This window comes from Silurus aristotelis (assembly GCF_946808225.1).
Source record: "Silurus aristotelis genome assembly, chromosome: 13".
NCBI lineage: Eukaryota > Metazoa > Chordata > Actinopteri > Siluriformes > Siluridae > Silurus > Silurus aristotelis.
Window position 1 is genome coordinate 3,033,174 of NC_139586.1, and position 17,130 is coordinate 3,050,303.

Sequence of the window (17,130 nt, forward strand, 5' to 3'; positions counted from 1 at the left end):
AAGATCTTCCCTGATGTTTTCTACCCGCACCAAAACTCTTAATGTGACCATTAATGACATTAATGTGACCTGTGAGTTGGAGCTGAATAAAAGAAACAAACAGAGATCACAATGACTAAAAACATACAATTAATATGTGCATGTAACAACAAAAGTAACAAGCTTACAAATGTTATAGTTGTGAAGCTTGACACACTATGCAACAGTCAGTTCAGATAATATAAATGAAGTATGACCTAGACACTAACATAAAGTAGAATAATGTAGTTAAACATATACAAATAGACAATCTAAGTAAAATAGTATAGCTTGATTTAATGAAAATGGGATAGCAAATAGCATGATAAAAGCAGAACACTTACACAGAGTAGATGTGGAGAAGATAAAGTAGGCCGCAAAATGGTTGTCCACACATAAAAACCTGAGAGCAGGAGGAAGCGGTGCCTGGCTGTACCAGAGGGGGTGGAAGTTGTATACACATTCTTTTCTTAAGTGACATAGAGAAAAAGCCGTAAATAAGGGTAATGGGGGGAACAAGAAAACCCAAATATGGAATCACAGGAAGGGGACTTTGCTAGGGTGAAGAACACCAGGGTGTCATGTAACACCAGGGTATAAGAATGAGTGTGTGCAAAGTGTGTGTGCGCTTGATCATTTTTGATGTGATGAAGTGACCACCATCTATGGGCTCAGCAGAACGTGTCTGGAATAAAAACGTTTTTGCTCTTTCTCATCCAAGACATCCTACATTGGGGATTAACTGAAACAAAGAATCCACCCGTAATGTGTCTGCTCAGAGATGGGTTCTGAGTTCCGACAGACTAAATAAATATGTTTTCAACCTCGACTTGAACACTGAGACTGTGTCTGAGTCCCGAACACTGATAGAAAGGCTGTTCCATAACTGTGGGGCTTTATAAGAGAAATATCTGCCCCTGCTGTAGTCTTCATTATTTGAGGAACCAACAGATAGCCAGCACCTTTTGATCTAAGTAGGCGTGGAGGATCATACTGGTACAGAAGCTCACTCAGATCATGCGGTGCGAGACCGTTAAGTGCTTTATACGTCAGTAGTAGTATTTTATAATCAATGCGAGATTTGACTGGGAGCCAGTGTAGACTGATTAAAACAGGAGTGATGTGGTCATATTTCATAGATCTAGTGAGGACCCTTGCTGCTGCATTCTGAACTAACTGAAGTTACTTATGCACTTACTCGCACACCCAGACAGTAAAGCGTTACAGTAGTTCATTCATTCATTCATTCATTCATTCATTCATCTTCTCCCGCTTATCCAGAATTCAGGTCGCGGGGGCAGCAGTTCAAGCAGATTCCCTAGACACTTCTCCGTGTCCGGGGATCGCGTTGTCAAGACCCCCGCCTTCGACTGCTGCCCTCTCAGCACCGGTCCCTGGTGAGCCCACGGGAAGGCGGCCCCATGTCACTTCGACGTCACGGCTCTTGATTTATTTTTCTCGTAAGGGTCCCCTGGAGCATAGAGGGTTAAAGGGCCTTGCTCAAGGGCCCAAGAGTGGCAGTTTGGCGATACCAGGGCTTGAACCCCAGACCTCCCGATCGATAACCCAGCGCCTTAACCGCTGGAGCCACCACTCCCCCTTACAGTAGTCTAATCTAGAAGTAACAAAAGCATGAACTACTTTTTCTGCATCCTGTAACGACATCATAGTTCTAATTTTAGCAATATTTCTAAGGTAAAAGAAGGCGATCCTGGTAATATTATTCAAGTGAGCCTCAAAGGAAAGACTAGGGTCAATGATAACACCAAGGTCTTTGACAGCCGTACACGTCAATCCTCCATCAAGAGTATAAGAGGCCAGAACACTGAGCAGCAGCATGCATTCAGCATCACGCAACCCACCGAACAGCAGCTAACAGAAGAAAACAAGAATCACCTTATATACGATCAATTCTATACCCAGTAAAGTTGAGTGTTTTGAATCCTGTACCGTGTTTTTACTGACACGTAAAACGTAGAAAAACACAAAAGAACTTAACAGTGAAGGACTGGAAGAAAGTTTTGAGGAGGACTGGATGAGTGTGTAAAGTTGTAATTAATGCTAAGGGAGAATTTTCTCCTAACAAAATAAAGTTTGTATGTTTAAATATTTGTTTAAATCAAAGTAAACCTTCATTGTGTTTGTTGCATAGAAACAAAGGGAACAAGAATGCGTCTCTCAAAAGCCCATAAATGCATGACTGGAGTTTTTAATGACTTATTTTCATTTTATCCTTTGTAATATATTACTCACAATTTTTTAAAACAGGTCTCTTGCTTCGTCTTGACCGTTGTGGCAATAATCTGCATCGCGAAGTCGCTGGGGTCCTGGTTTGTCCAGTTGAAGAGAATATTTGCCATATGCCTCTTCATAAGTCTGGTGTGGAACTGGATTTATCTCTACAAGGTACCTACAACTGTGTGCCACTCTGATCTGTCTCCTGCACAGTTCTTGACTCCTCACTTTGTCCACTTTGGTGAATGTTTTCAAAAATCTACGTTTTCGTTGAATCTCATTGTGGATAGAAGACAAAACTGAGAGAAAATTATGCATTTTTTAAAGAAAAATGTATTAGTGTGGACATGTCCTGAGTTTTTTCTAATCTTTATATGGATTTTACATTTTCTAGACTGCCTTTGTTGAACACTAAATTTGAACAACAAATTTGCAGTTGATATGCAAACCAATAAAACAGTATATACCTCATGTAGAGAAATTTGTCCTAGGCATGTCTGACCCATTTCTTATTTGTCTTTACAGGCCTTGAATATGACCATTACTATGTTTATTACAGACCCCCTGAAGAACTTAGAAGAAGGCATTGACAAGTTTCTAAAGGTAATATCTCGCCATCCTGGTATGACATTTTGAATGGATTTAAATGGTTTATTTCATTTCTTGCAGCAAATTTGTGAAAATTTGTAAAACAAGTGAAAATTCCACACATGGAGCTTGCGGCAGCCGTCCTTTAATCCCCCCAGCATCACATCACGGTGGAGTGTGGGAAAGGTTAATGCGTATGGTGAGGCAAGTTCTCCACTCCATTGTACAAGAACAAACCCTTGATGATGAAGGCTTACACACACTGTTCTGTGAAGTGGAGGCTATTCTCAACAGCCCGTCAGTCCCATCAGCACAGCGTCTAATGTTGAACATGATCTAGAAGCACTGACACCAAACCATATTTTGCGTTTTAAATGTTATCCTGTTTTTCCTCCGGGACTATTTAAATGAACAGATCTCTACAGACGTCGCTGGAAAGTTACCTAACAGATGTGTTTTTGGAATCGGTGGACAAAGGAATAATTGAAATAATTGTAACAATTTTGGTAAGACATCATTGAACATGTCTTACCAGATTCCAAATGGTTGGTAAACACTGCGCAAATCCGAACCAAAACCGGTATATTTCAAAGGCCAATAACGAATCTCCGCCTGCTATTGGAAGGAGATGAATTGAGTTGGGTGTTACCCCCATTGTAGTAAGCATAATGCTTGTGACTCGCACATGATAATTTTTTCCCATGCACACAATTAGGGGCCGGCGTAATCCCCGACTTTCCAATCAGTAACACAGAGCCTTAACCACTAAGCTAACCCCGAGTATATTATATATAAATGAGAAGAATAGAACATTTGAGTATCACCCAAAAGACCACTTTTGTTTAGCAAAATGCCTTTCTGAATGGAGATCACGGTCACGTACATCTTGGCTCGTGATTGGACCTCGAGTTTGCTGCATGTATCGGTTTTTAATGTCTGTTTTTACCTTTGAAATATAATTCTCACAATTTGTATTACAGGTCTTGGGCATTGTCTTGATCATCGTGGCAATAATTTGCGCTAAGATGTGGTCGGTGGTGTCCTGGTTTCTCCAGTTTAAGAGAATGTTTGTCATATACTTCATCATCAGTCTGTTGTGGAACTGGTATTATCTCTACATGGTAAGGTTGAAAGGTTGATAGGGAATACAGTACATTGCAAACTACACCAAATAACATGAATTGTAATTGTTTAGTATGGTATTCCTCTTATAAAGGCATATCCTCGATATTTCCAAAGTGGCTAAATACCATAATTATGGTCTAATAGTTGAATACTGAATCCAAAGTGTGATTGAAACATTCAACCTTCTCTAGATTGCCTATTCTGAACAGCAGGCCAAACTTGCAATGATGGAGAACAGATAAATGGACCGGAGTGAAGAAACTTGACTGGATGGACAATATCAAAGGTGAGGTCCTGGAAATTTCCATTCATATACATGTATGTAGGCATTTGAGTGGAGATGCTGGCTTTTTGATAGACTCTGTATTTAGCTGCATCAGGCTTTGGATTGAGACACCACGGGGCAAACCCAGGACCTGTGGGAGAGATTATTATCTCATGTTTGGCTTGAAAACGTGAAAGGATCCTGTAGAAGAAGATCTGTCAGTGCCTGGTAGGAGCGTAACCCTTGCTTTACGTACGGAGTTCGCTCTAACACCTGTTTAACGACAGTCTAGGAATATGGATTCTTTTGCGTTTTATGTACGGCTTCAAGAATTTTTCTTAAAAGGAGAAAATCCTGACAATTCCGTGGAGAGAATAAATGAATGAAAGATGGAAGGAAGGAATAAATTCCTAAATGAATAAATAAATATCTTGTGTATTTCTTAAATGACGTTCCACGGACGTTAACCGTCGATGCCATCTTCACGACACGCCATCTGGCCCTCATCCACCTGGACAATAAGGACACTTACGTACGAATGCTGGTAATAGACTTCAGTTCAGCATTCAACACAATCATCCCTCAGCTCCTGATTGAAAAGTTGAGCCTACGGGGCCTGAACACTTCCCTTGGCAACTGGGTCCTGGACGTCCTGACTGGGAGGCCTCAGTCATTTCGGATCGGGAACAGCATAGAGCCAACAACCCATCTCTGAACGTTGACAAAACCAAAGAGATCTTTGTTGACTTCAGGAGAACACAAAGCGGCCATTCCCCACTGATCATCGATGGATCCTCTGTGGAGATCGTCAAGAGCACCAAACTCCTTGTTGTACATCTGGTGGAGAACTTCACCTGGTCACTCTACACCAGCTCGATCACCAAGAACCAAGAACATGTTCAGCCCACTGCTCTTCACTCTGCTGACTCAGGACTGTGTAGCAATGCGCAGTTTGAACCACATCATCAAGTTTTGACCGTGGTGGGTATAATCAGCAAGAACGACGAGTCAGCATACAGAAAAGAGGTGAAACGGTTAACAGCCTGGTGTGGAGTGAACAACCGGTCTCTGAACGTTGACAAAACCTAAGAGATGGTTGTGGACTTCAGGAGAGCACAGAGCGACCATTCTCCACTGATCATCGATGGATCCTCAGTGGACAATGTCAAGAGCACCAAACTCCTTGGTGTTCATCTGGCGGACAACCTCACCTGGTCACGCAACACCAGCTCCATCACCAAGAAAGCCCAGCAGCGTCTCTACTTCCTGAGAAGGTTGAGGAATTTCCATCCCCCATTCCCCCATCCTGACCATGTTCTACAGAGGGACCATTGAGAAGCATCTTGATCAGCTGCATCACTGCCTGGTTTGGGAACTGCACAGTCTCGGATTACAAGACCCTACAGAGGATCGTGAGGACAGCTGAGAAGATCATCGGAGTCTCTCTCCCCTCTATTATGCACATTTAAACCACATGCTGCATCCGCAAAGCCAACAGCATTGTGGACGAACACACACACCCGTCACACACACTTTTCACTCTCCTAACATCAGGAAAACGGTTCCGAAGCATTCGGGCCGCAACATCAAGACTGTGCAACAGGATTTTCCCGCAAGCCATCAGACTCCTCAATACACAGAAATGGAACTCACACACACACACACACACACACACACACACACACACACTCACTCACTCAAATGTGTGTTACCGAACTGCACAATCTGAACTTAACACACACTCATTACTTATTACTCATCTCAAGCTCAATAATTCCACCATCATTTACACAAATTGTCTGAACATTTAACTTCTATGGTTTCAGAGTAGATTCGGACAACTTGGACTCTTCAGAAAGACCCTTGTAAGCAATACTACGAGATCCTGATTGTGAATCCGATCCTACTTGTGCCTCCAAACAAGTTTCCTACTTGTTCACTACTCTGCTCTTCAACTTATAATTTTTTTTACCTCAGCCTGCCTGACTTGTTTTGTGTCTTTACAGGTTGTCAAAATGACCATGACCACTTTTATTACAGACCCTCTGAATCACTTGGGACAAGGCATTAGCGAATTTCTCAGGGCCTTACTGAAAGACCTGCCTGTTACGCTTCAGATACCTGTGCTTATTGTATTCGCGTTTGCCATCGTGGTATGTCATTTGGAATGTTTTCGATGGAAAATGGCTGTCAAACCTTTTATTTTCAGTTGTACTGAGATCAGGACTGAGCAAATCCCAACTAGGGGTGTGCGATATTGACCAAAAATGATATCTCGATATTTTTGGGGGGATTTTATCAATAACGATAAAAAGGCTTCCTACGCATTTTGGAAAAGTATGGAATTTGATTTCTGAATTCCAAGTCTGGATTTGTTTGAAGAGGCGAAATCAAGCAAAAACGGGCAATGCGGTGTCTAAAACATAAGTCTTTTTGTTTTTTTTAATTGTTAAATAAAATCAATGTCACCTTTGTAATCATGCTGATCTTTGGAGCACTTTTCGTGTGACGTACACATTTTCCACCCCCATATCTTGAATTTTGTGATCATTCTGAATGCACTCTACTAGACTTAATCACGTATCGTACGCATGCACTCTGTGTTTGGGTTTTGCGTTATACTCTGTAATGTCAAATCGTTAATACAACAAATACGATATTATCGTAGACAATACACATCGTACACCCCCATTGCCAACTCTCGATGATCGTGTCTTGTATCATTTTTTAATGGTCCAAAAATCTTTTTGATCCTTTGCCCAGGTCTTTATGTACAGCGCTGTTAACCGAAGGCGGGGGCCTCGACAACCCGATCCCTGGACACGGAAGCTAGCTCTAGGGACGTGGAATGTCACCTCGCTGGCGGGAAAGGAGCCTGAGATTGTGCGTGAGGTTGAAAGGTTCCGACTAGAGATAGCCGGGATCACCTCTACGCACGGCTTGGGCTCTGGAACCACACTCCTCGAAAGAGCATGGACTCTTCACCACTCTGGAGTTGCCCATGGTGAAAGGCGGTGGGCTGGTGTGGGTTTGCTTATAGCCCCCCAGCTCAGCCACCATGTGTTGGAGTTTACCCCGGTGAATGAGAGGGTCGTTTCCCTGCGCCTACGGGTCGGGGATAGGTCTGTCACTGTCGTGTGTGCCTACGGGCCAAACGGCAGTGTAGAGTACCCGGCCTTCTTGGGGTCTCTGGGAGGGGTGCTGGAAAGTGCTCCGACTGAGGACTCCGTCATTCTACTGGAAGACTTCAATGCCCACGTGGGCAGCGACAGTGACACCTGGAGGGGCGTGATTGGGAGGAACGGCCACCCTGATCTGAACCAGAGCGGTGTTCATTTATTGGACTGAAGTTATTGGATTATCTGTGCTAGTTATAGTTTGTCCATAACAAACACCATGTTCAAGCATAAGGGTGTCCATCAGTAAACGTGGCACCAGGACACCCTATGCCGTAGGTCGATGACCGACTTTGTGGTCGTTTCATCTGACCTGCGGCCGTATGTCTTGGACACTTGGGTAAAGAGAGGGGTAAAGAGAGGGGCGGAGCTGTCAACTGATCACCACCTGGTGGTGAGTTGGATCCGAAGGCGGGGGAGGAAGCTGGACAGACCCTCACAGTACGCTTGGGTCTGCCGGGAACGTTTGGCCAAATCTCCTGTAAGAGAGATCTTCAACTCCCACCTCCGGCGGAGCTTCGACCGGATCCCGAGGGAGGCTGGAGATATTGAGTCCGAGTGGACCATGTTCTCCACCTCCATTGTCGAAGCGGCCGCTCGGAGCTGTGGCCGTAAGGTCTCCGGTGCCTGTCGAGGTGGCAATCCCCGAACCCGGTGGTGGACACCGGAAGTAAGGGATGCCGTCAAGCTGAAGAAGGAGTCCTATCGGGCCTGGTTGGCTTGTGGGACTCCTGAGGCAGCAGACGGGTACTGGCAGGCCAAGCGAACTGCAGCCCGGGTGGTTCTGGAGGCAAAAACTCGGGCCTGGGAGGAGTTCGGTGAGGCCATGGAGAAGGACTATCGGCTGGCCTCGAAGAGATTCTGGCAAACCGTCCGGCGCCTCAGGAGAGGGGAGCAGTGCCCTACCAATGCTGTTTACAGTAGAGGTGGGAAGCTGTTGACCTCACCTGGGAAGGTCGTTGGACGGTGGAAGGAATACTTCGAGGATCTCCTCAATCCCGCCGTCACGTCTTCCATTGAGGAAGCAGAGGCTTAGGGCTCAGAGGTGGACTCGTCCATCACCCAAGCTGAAGTCACCGAGGTAGTCAAGAAACTCCTCGGTGGCAAGGCACCGGGGGTGGATGAGATCTGCCCTGAGTACCTCAAGTCTCTGGATGTTGTGGGGCTGTCTTGGCTGACACGCCTCTGCAGCATCGCGTGGCGGCCGGGGACAGTGCCTTTGGGATGACAGACCGGGGTGGTGGTCCCTCTTTTTAAGAAGGGGGACCGGAGGGTGTGTTCCAACTATAGGGGGATTACACTTCTCAGCCTCCCTGGGAAAGTCTATGCCAGGGTACTGGAGAGGAGAATACGGCCGATAGTAGAACCTCGGATTCAGGAGGAACAGTGTGGTTTTCGTCCAGGCCGTGGAACACTGGACCAGCTCTATACCCTCTACAGGGTGCTGGAGGGTTCATGGGAGTTTGCCCAACCAGTCCACATGTGTTTTGTGGATTTGGAGAAGGCATTCGACTGTGTCCCACGGCGGCGGCCTGTGGAGGGTGCTCCGGGAGTATGGGGTCCGGGGTCCTTTACTAAGGGCTGTCCGGTCCCTGTACGACCGAAGCAGGAGCTTGGTTCGCATTGCCGGCAGTAAGTCAGACTTGTTCCCGGTGCATGTTGGACTCCGGCAGGGCTGCCTTTTGTCACCGGTTCTGTTCATAATTTTTATGGACAGAATTTCTAGGCGCAGCCAGGGGCCGGAGGGTGTCCGGTTTGGTGACAACGCGATTCCGTCTCTGCTCTTTGCAGATGATGTTGTCGTGTTGGCTTCATCAAACCAGGACCTTAGGCATGCACTGGGACGGTTTGCAGCCGAGTGTGAAGCGGCTGGGATGAGAATCAGCACCTCCAAATCCGAGGCCATGGTCCTCAGTCGGAAAAGGGTGGCTTGCCCACTTCAGGTTGGTGGAGAGTTCCTGCCTCAAGTGGAGGAGTTTAAGTATCTTGGGGTTTTGTTCACAAGTGAGGGAAGGATGGAACGGGAGATTGACAGACGGATCGGTGCAGCTTCTGCAGTAATCCGGTCGATGTACCGGTCTGTCGTGGTGAAGAAAGAGCTGAGCCGCAAGGCGAAACTCTCGATTTACCGGTCAATCTACGTTCCTACTCTCACCTATGGTCATGAGCTCTGGGTCATGACCGAAAGGACAAGATCCCGGATACAAGCGGCCGAAATGAGCTTTCTCCGCAGGGTGGCTGGGCGATCCCTTAGAGATAGGGTGAGAAGCTCGGTTACTTGGGAGGAGCTCAGAGTAGAGCCGCTGCTCCTCCACATCAAGAGGGGTCAGGTGAGGTGGCTCGGGCATCTGTTCCGGATGCCTCCTGGACGCCTTCCCGGGAAGGGAGGAGACCCAGGGGAAGACCTAGGACACGCTGGAGAGACTATGTCTCCTGGCTGGCCTGGGAACGCCTCAGTGTCCCGCCGGAAGAGCTGGAAAAAGTGTCTAGGGAGAGGGAAGTCTGGGCATCTCTGCTTAGACTACTGCCCCCGCGACCCGGCCCCGGATAAGCGGGAGAAGATGAGATGAGATACAACATTTTCATTTATCTAATCAATTTAATCAATATAATAAAAAGTGTAACAATTCATTCTATATTATAAAAAAAAAAAAAAAAAGATTTAAACTAAGCAGGCATTTTATAAAAATTGTTTTAAAATATTTTCACAAATGTTAATAATTAAATGATTCATTAAGGTTAATAATAAAAAAAACGATTTATCAAAAACCGACATGGACAAATAAAGCTTTTTACAACTGTGTCTAAACATTTAACTTCTATGGTTTCAGAGTGGATTCGGACAACTTGGACTCTTCAGAAAGACCCTTGTAAGCAATACTACGAGATCCTGATTGTGAATCCGATCCTACTTGTGCCTCCAAACAAGTTTCCTACTTGTTCACTGCTCTGCTCTTCAACTTATACATTTTTTTACCTCAGCCTGCCTGACTTGTTTTGTGTCTTTACAGGTTGTCAAAATGACCATGACCACCTTCTTTACAGACCCTCTGAATCACTTGGGACAAGGCATTAGCGAATTTCTCAGGGCCTTACTGAAAGACCTGCCTGTTACGCTTCAGATACCTGTGCTTCTTCTAATCGCGCTCGCCATCGTGGTATGTCATTTGGAATGTTTTCGATGGAAAATGGCTGTCAAACCTTTTATTTTCAGTTGTACTAAGATCAGGACTGAGCAAATCCCAACTAGGGGTGTGCGATATTGACCAAAAATGATATCTCGATATTTTTGGGGGGATTTTTTTATCGATAACGATAAAAAGGCTTCCTACGCATTTTGGAAAAGTATGGAATTTGATTTGTGAATTCCAAGTCTGGATTTGTTTGCGGAGGCGAAATCAAGCAAAAACGGGCAATGCGGTGTCTAAAAAATAAGTCTTTTAATATTATCTTCTTGTTTTTTTAAATTGTTAAATAAAATCAATGTCACCTTTGTAATCATGCTGATCTTTGGAGCACTTTTCGTGTGACATACACATTTTCCACCCCCATATCTTCAATTTTGTGATCATTCTAAATGCACTCTACTAGACTTAATCACGTAGCGTACGCATGCACTCTGTGTTTGGGTTTTGCGTTATACTCTGTAATGTCAAATAGTTAATACAACAATTACGATATTATCGTAGACAATACACATCGTACACCCCCATTGCCAACTCTCGATGATCGTGTCTCGTATCATTTCTAACGGTCCAAAAATCTTTTTGATCCTTTGCCCAGGTCTTTATGTACAGCACTGGCCAAGCAGCTGTACACCATGCTGTTCTTGTACTTCTCCGAGGAGGTCGTCGAGATCCTCCACCCCGCATTGTACAGAAACCTTCTGCTCCTCCAATACACGAGTCAGAGCAACTTAGAAATACATGCGAGGAACCGGGCTCATCTTTACAAAACGCAGCCTGAAATTTTTATTGTTGTTAATCTGTTCATAGTGTTAAAAATTAATAAATGTTTTTATCCCTTATTATCACTTTTGCCCCCTGAAACCCCACCTCAAAGTACTGTTTTTATTTTATTATTAATATTTTAACTCCACAAACTTTTATAACTCAGACCCCATGTCCGAGTAGACATTACAATTAAGTGGCTCAATACTCAAATTAGTTTTAGCTATTCACTAATCAATTACCAAAAAGTTTCAAAAATTCAAATAATAAAAAACAAACCAAATGATGACATCTTCCAGTCACGAATGAGAAGGAGCAAATCAGCTTTTTTGCAGTCACTTCAGGCCCGTCCCATGGAGCTCTCGGAAGAGAACCATCTTAACAGCAATGGCACCTGTCATCTTTCACATGTGAGCACAAAATTTCATATAAACAATCCTTACTGTTTATATCTCACACCTAGTAAAATGTACATATTTTGTGTAATATCTCCTCCCTCACAATTTACATACACCAATCATTTTACGGGGCTTTGCATATCCCACCTTTTGCTCACGTGTTTTCTGTTGTTTGAATAAGTTTATACCTATTCTTAGTAAAAAAAATTCCACCCATTTCCAGGAGGCCTTGTTCACCGCCATACGATTCTAATTTACATGTACTAAAAATATATCTTGATGTGACCTTTTCTTAAAAACAACATCCCCTGATCGTGCACTTTTGCACACAAAAGATTATCCACCGCAATATTCACACCTTTTCTTAAAATCTCATCTGGGTTTTTTCTTATGTCTGCAAATCATCCTTTGTTTTGTTTTGTGTAGACTTGGTATAGAAACGTGTTAGTTTAACGTGTTAGTTTTTTACTAGTTTCACAAACCAGGGCTTTAGTTTTAACACACCAGCACTCCAAATGCTTTTCCTATTTTTCATAGCTCTCGTCTTTTACTTAGTTTTTCTTAAAATCTTCTTAATATATATTTCTTATGTGATAATACTTCTTTATATAACATTTCCTGTCTTACTCTCATCCTGCCTGCATCTTAAGCTCATGCTCTTATACAAACATCTAACTAACTGAGTTTTGGACATTGTACCTCTTATACACATTCTTGCAACTATTCTCCTACGTTCTTTATTATTTGACGATGTTTTGTGTCTATTAACATATTACTCTTTTTACTCTATTGCTCATTTTTTATATTTTTTTTTTACCATTTTTCCACTTAAGTTTCTACTTGTGTTTTGAATATATGTGCATATGCTGTTTGAGATTAGTTAAGGCATGTTGCCGGCATGCTGCTTGCTTATTTTGCTATTTTAATTTTACGTTATATTTTCCTATCTTTTCCTTCCGCCCGACACCCTTTGCCTGGTGTACGTGGTCACCACTTTCTACTGGCCTGTTTTCTGTAGTGACTATTGGTCCTCATATTCGTCTTTATTTTCCACCTCGAATATCTCTTCCGGTTCATACTCATGTCGCCTCTACATTTTTCCCCTTATTTTTCTAAAACTGCCGGTTTTTCTAATCCCTAACCTAATCCATCAGCCGTATCTGCTCACTCGCCTTTATAACATGTATTACATTTACAAGCATTTTAATGATATAATGTATGCTAAACTTTATATATGATAAATTTTACTCCAAAGCATGATTATTGATTTTGTCTGAACTCTCTTTATACACCGAGTTCTCTGCGAAGCTGAGTATTATACTATATTAATGCTGAGTAATAGTTATATGTATCAAGTTTAGATTTAAACTAATATAAGCGATGTTCTGTTATCTGAAGCATATAGCTAAATTATATTATATATTACTAGATTTTACTACTGATAGCTGAAGCTGACCTAAGCTAAATTACATGGGTGAACTTTATGCACCCTATTATGCAAGATGAGTCAAGATGTCATGCGGTCTCTCTGTTTTCTCCGCATAGCCGAAGTGTTTAACCACATAGGCAGCTCCATACATGACTTCTGAGTGAATTTTGCACATTGCATGATGCACCTGCATTTACCAACCCTATTAAACCTGACTTTTTTCTTCTATTATTGCTGTTATTATTATTTTATATTATAAACTGAACTAGCTACATGTCTCAACATACCCCCCCCCCCTTTGCAACTTGAAAGTTGCATAAAATATAACCTGCCTTTTTCTTTTTCCCAATTACTTTTATCAAATCAAACTGCTTCCTAGAATCTCAACATACTCCCCCCTCCCGTCATATTTCGTTTTATCTAACTTTGACTGCAAAGCATGTTTTATTCTCAAAAAATAGGTGTACCAGGAGTGGGCGAAAAACCTCTTTGACCAATTCTGAGGAAAATTCCCACTCCGCCCGCTTTGTGCGCGACAGTGATCGTGAACACCAGGTCACCTTAAGATTTTCAATAGATATGAAAACAATGGACAGTTAACACTATCACAAAACATGAAACAAACCAAAAACATATAGTTTACAAAGAAAAGTTCTAAGATAGGTAAGAAAAGGTAAGAAAGTGTACGAAAAGTTCAGTGCCACCACTAATGCTGGGTTTTGGAGAAGCAGTGCATCCAGCTTGGCAATTGCGTTCAGCGTTTGGTGTTCAGTGGCCACAGGTTTCACATGCAATTTACAGGATATCAAGCGTGTCCCAGCATGTGGTGCACTTGATTCTAGTTCCTGCTTATCTGCAGCACTTCTCTGTGTAGTCTCATAAACCTGGGAATACAAGGCTCTATACATTCGTGTTAGATGTGTTACATCACTTGATATTTCAGTTTCAAGGTACTCCAGTACAACTGCTATCTGCTATCATATTACCTTTTGTAACCATGGAACCCTCTATTTTGACAAAATGGCTAATATATTTATTTATCTATACCAGATCTTATATTGTTGGCTGAACCTTTTTTAGGCATTGAATATGTGTGTTGTAATTTAATCTGAGTTCGCTTCACAATTAATATCTGCATAACCTGCTGTATCTCTTTTATTTCAACGATAACATAAGCATTCATTAAAAAGGTTCTGTGTCTCCAAATTTGTTCTTAATTTTTAAAAATGTCTTTGATTTTTCCGAGCACTTGTGTGGGGGTGTTTTCTGTACTGAAGTACTGTTCTATCTACTGGGTTTATTACTCTATTTATTATGCCACATCTTTCAATTGTTAGCTCTGGTGCAGAGAGTATCACATTATAGTCATTTTTATGAAATTGGACATGACAAGTAATTGATTGGACAAAGTATATAGGGTTGCCGTCCCATTGTGATTGTCGATACCTTCTGATTTGTGAAGGCAGCTGCTGCTACTGCTTGATAACATGGTGGCATGCATGCCCTTCTCCACCTTATCAAGTGCAATTCTAAAGTATGTAATTAGTTGTTTTTTCTATTCTTGCGGTTGCTGCATCAACACAGCCAAAGCAAATCTATTTCTTTCAGAGACAAAGTTGGATAATCTAATTTTTCTATACTATCTGTAATTACTATATAAAATTAGTCAGTGTAAAACTTAAATTAATCAGTTGGTTTTATCATGTGCTTTTTATGCAAAGTCTCATATCCATGGTCTACTGAGCTGCTATGCCAAGGAATGACAGCGTTTGTTTTAAAGTTTATGGTTTTGATGCTTTCTGAATAGTATCCACAAGGGCTAACAATATTTTATGGCTTTGTGCCTCTTCCTATCTATTCTACATTTAGTTTACAGCATTGTAGCTTCTTTTTACCCACATTATGCTCATTCAGTTCCATTGTTTCTAACACAAAATAGATTTGTTAATTGTCAGACTACATTAGCAATCAGTTTGTAATTTTTTTTAATTTGTAAAAGGTCCTGCTCCAGTACTTGCTTAAATAATGATAGGCTTTTACAATATCTTTGTAATAATCTAGAGTAGGTGTATTGTCCATGATATGCAAATGAAAATGTAAATGCAAACAGAAATTATTACTAATTGTTTCCGGTTGTTATTGCTGATATTCTTATTATGCTAGACCTTTTGATTTATTAATTTTTTTAGGTTTTTAGCAAACTTGGTATTTTCATATTAGAAAAGAAGCATAGATACAGGATTTTCCTTCCATCACTATTTATAGGGAGAATTTATATTTATATAGAATTTTTACTAATCCTGCTGCTTTCACTAGTCTACTAGCTGTTGGGTGTTTTATCTTTAATTGTTCTCTTACTTATTTTAAAAGTCTCTCTGGTTCTTAATCAACTGATCCTTCTAACTAACTATACTATAACCTGTATGTGTGCTTACTAATCATTATGTTCAGTTGCTTTCTGAAATATCCTAAAAGCTTCCTATTGAGTGACAAGTGAATGTACGGCTTATTTGTAGGCCTTCATTTCCTTCCCTGATCTACTTCCCTGACCATTAGCCCTAAATCTTATGATTTAAAATTACGCTCGATCATTAAGGTAGCATATGGAACAGCCCTTTTGCCCTTTTGTTTATACAGTTCTTGTATTTGTCAGGCAGCTCTACAGTATTTTCTTGTTGTTGCAATATTATGTCCAATGTTTTGCTATCTTTTCAATGTCCATATAGATGTTCTTCCAAGAGCGTTTCATACTCTTAATTTCTTCCTCCTTCCTCATATTTTATAGCAAAATGCCAGGGATCACTTGTTTCTCGACAGTCTGGGCACATGTGCGCTAACCAGAGTTTCCTATTAAATGTTTCGCCACAATCCTGACGCACTTTTCTCCTTAATTTCCAGCCAGTATCCAATCAGCCAGTCTAGTATGTTCTGTCCATTTTCCTATTCAAGCATTACACATTGAGGTTTTAACAGTTCTGGAAGTGTGACTCATGATCTTGTAGGCCCACTGTGAACCTTTGAGCCAAGATTGTGTTTTTCTTCCTGAGAGAAGCTTACTGTTTTCATTCCTTTACAGGAGAATGCTGGAGATTGTGACTTTTGGGTCCATCAGAAAAAGATGCAGCTATCAGCTGTTTTCATCCCCTGGAGCTTCCATCTCCTCTTTTCCAGGCATCTTGCAGATTTAGAATGAACTGGGGTATTCCTTCACCATCTTCCTGGATCCACCTTGATTGGGCCTTGATTTATTCTCTTTTTCCATGGCGTGGGACTGTTGTCATATTTAGTCCGCACAACCAATCTTCTGATTTGTGCTGGGTCAACCAGTTCCAGGATAGTGATCCATTTCTGAGTTCCTCCACATGTGCATGGGAGTTGGCCTCACAGGCCTGTTATGTCCATGAATGGGATTGTTGATAGTTGATCGCAGAACATTGTCTCAGAAGATGCTTAATTCGTCTGTTTCATCCATATTTTCACCCCACCTACAATTCCTGGGAACACATCAGGTCACTGGGGTAGGGACTGAATGTATGGATCGTTGTATTGGGTTCGGGTCTTTATATCCTATTGTGGTAGACTTCTCTCTTTCTTTCCATCCTTTTTTACCATATTCGTCATCATTCTTTGATTTTGCTTTCGTTGATTCTTCATGTTTATTCTTGTCATGAATGAAGGAAAGAGATCTTCTCCCAATTTCCCCCCCTTTTTTTTCTGAAAGTGCATCCTTTTACTATTCTTCCTTTAATTGTAGTTTGTCTTGTCCACTGGTACACTTGTTTGTTCACTTTTTAAAGAAACTCATGTCCTCTGTCCAGCATATCTCTATCTCATATTTCTTTCTTTTTGTTCTTGCTTTCAGTAGACATGATTCTCACTTAATTTCTTTTCATCCATCTTTAATAATCTTCATAATTTTCTTCATCATGTTCACTTTGGTCTTTTT

At 41.9% G+C, this 17,130-nt stretch overlaps 2 long non-coding RNA genes and 1 pseudogene across 3 annotated transcripts; 2 read left to right on the plus strand and 1 right to left on the minus strand.

Annotated features, from left to right (window-relative positions):
• Nucleotides 1-3,825: 3,825 nt before the first annotated feature.
• Nucleotides 3,826-10,394, plus strand: LOC310736142. The gene is made up of 3 exons (XR_014536480.1): nt 3,826-3,962; nt 4,158-4,252; nt 10,239-10,394. It is a non-coding gene; the product is annotated as an uncharacterized lncRNA (long non-coding RNA).
• LOC310735394 (chloride channel CLIC-like protein 1 pseudogene) lies at nt 4,770-6,667 on the plus strand (annotated as a pseudogene). The gene is made up of 3 exons: nt 4,770-4,871; nt 6,063-6,155; nt 6,238-6,667. The product of its transcript is annotated as a chloride channel CLIC-like protein 1 pseudogene (transcript).
• Nucleotides 10,395-12,606: 2,212 nt separating the features above from the next.
• LOC310735395 lies at nt 12,607-13,282 on the minus strand. The gene is made up of 2 exons (XR_014536276.1): nt 13,226-13,282; nt 12,607-13,033 (listed from the first exon to the last, which is right to left on the minus strand). It is a non-coding gene; the product is annotated as an uncharacterized lncRNA (long non-coding RNA).
• Nucleotides 13,283-17,130: the final 3,848 nt, after the last annotated feature.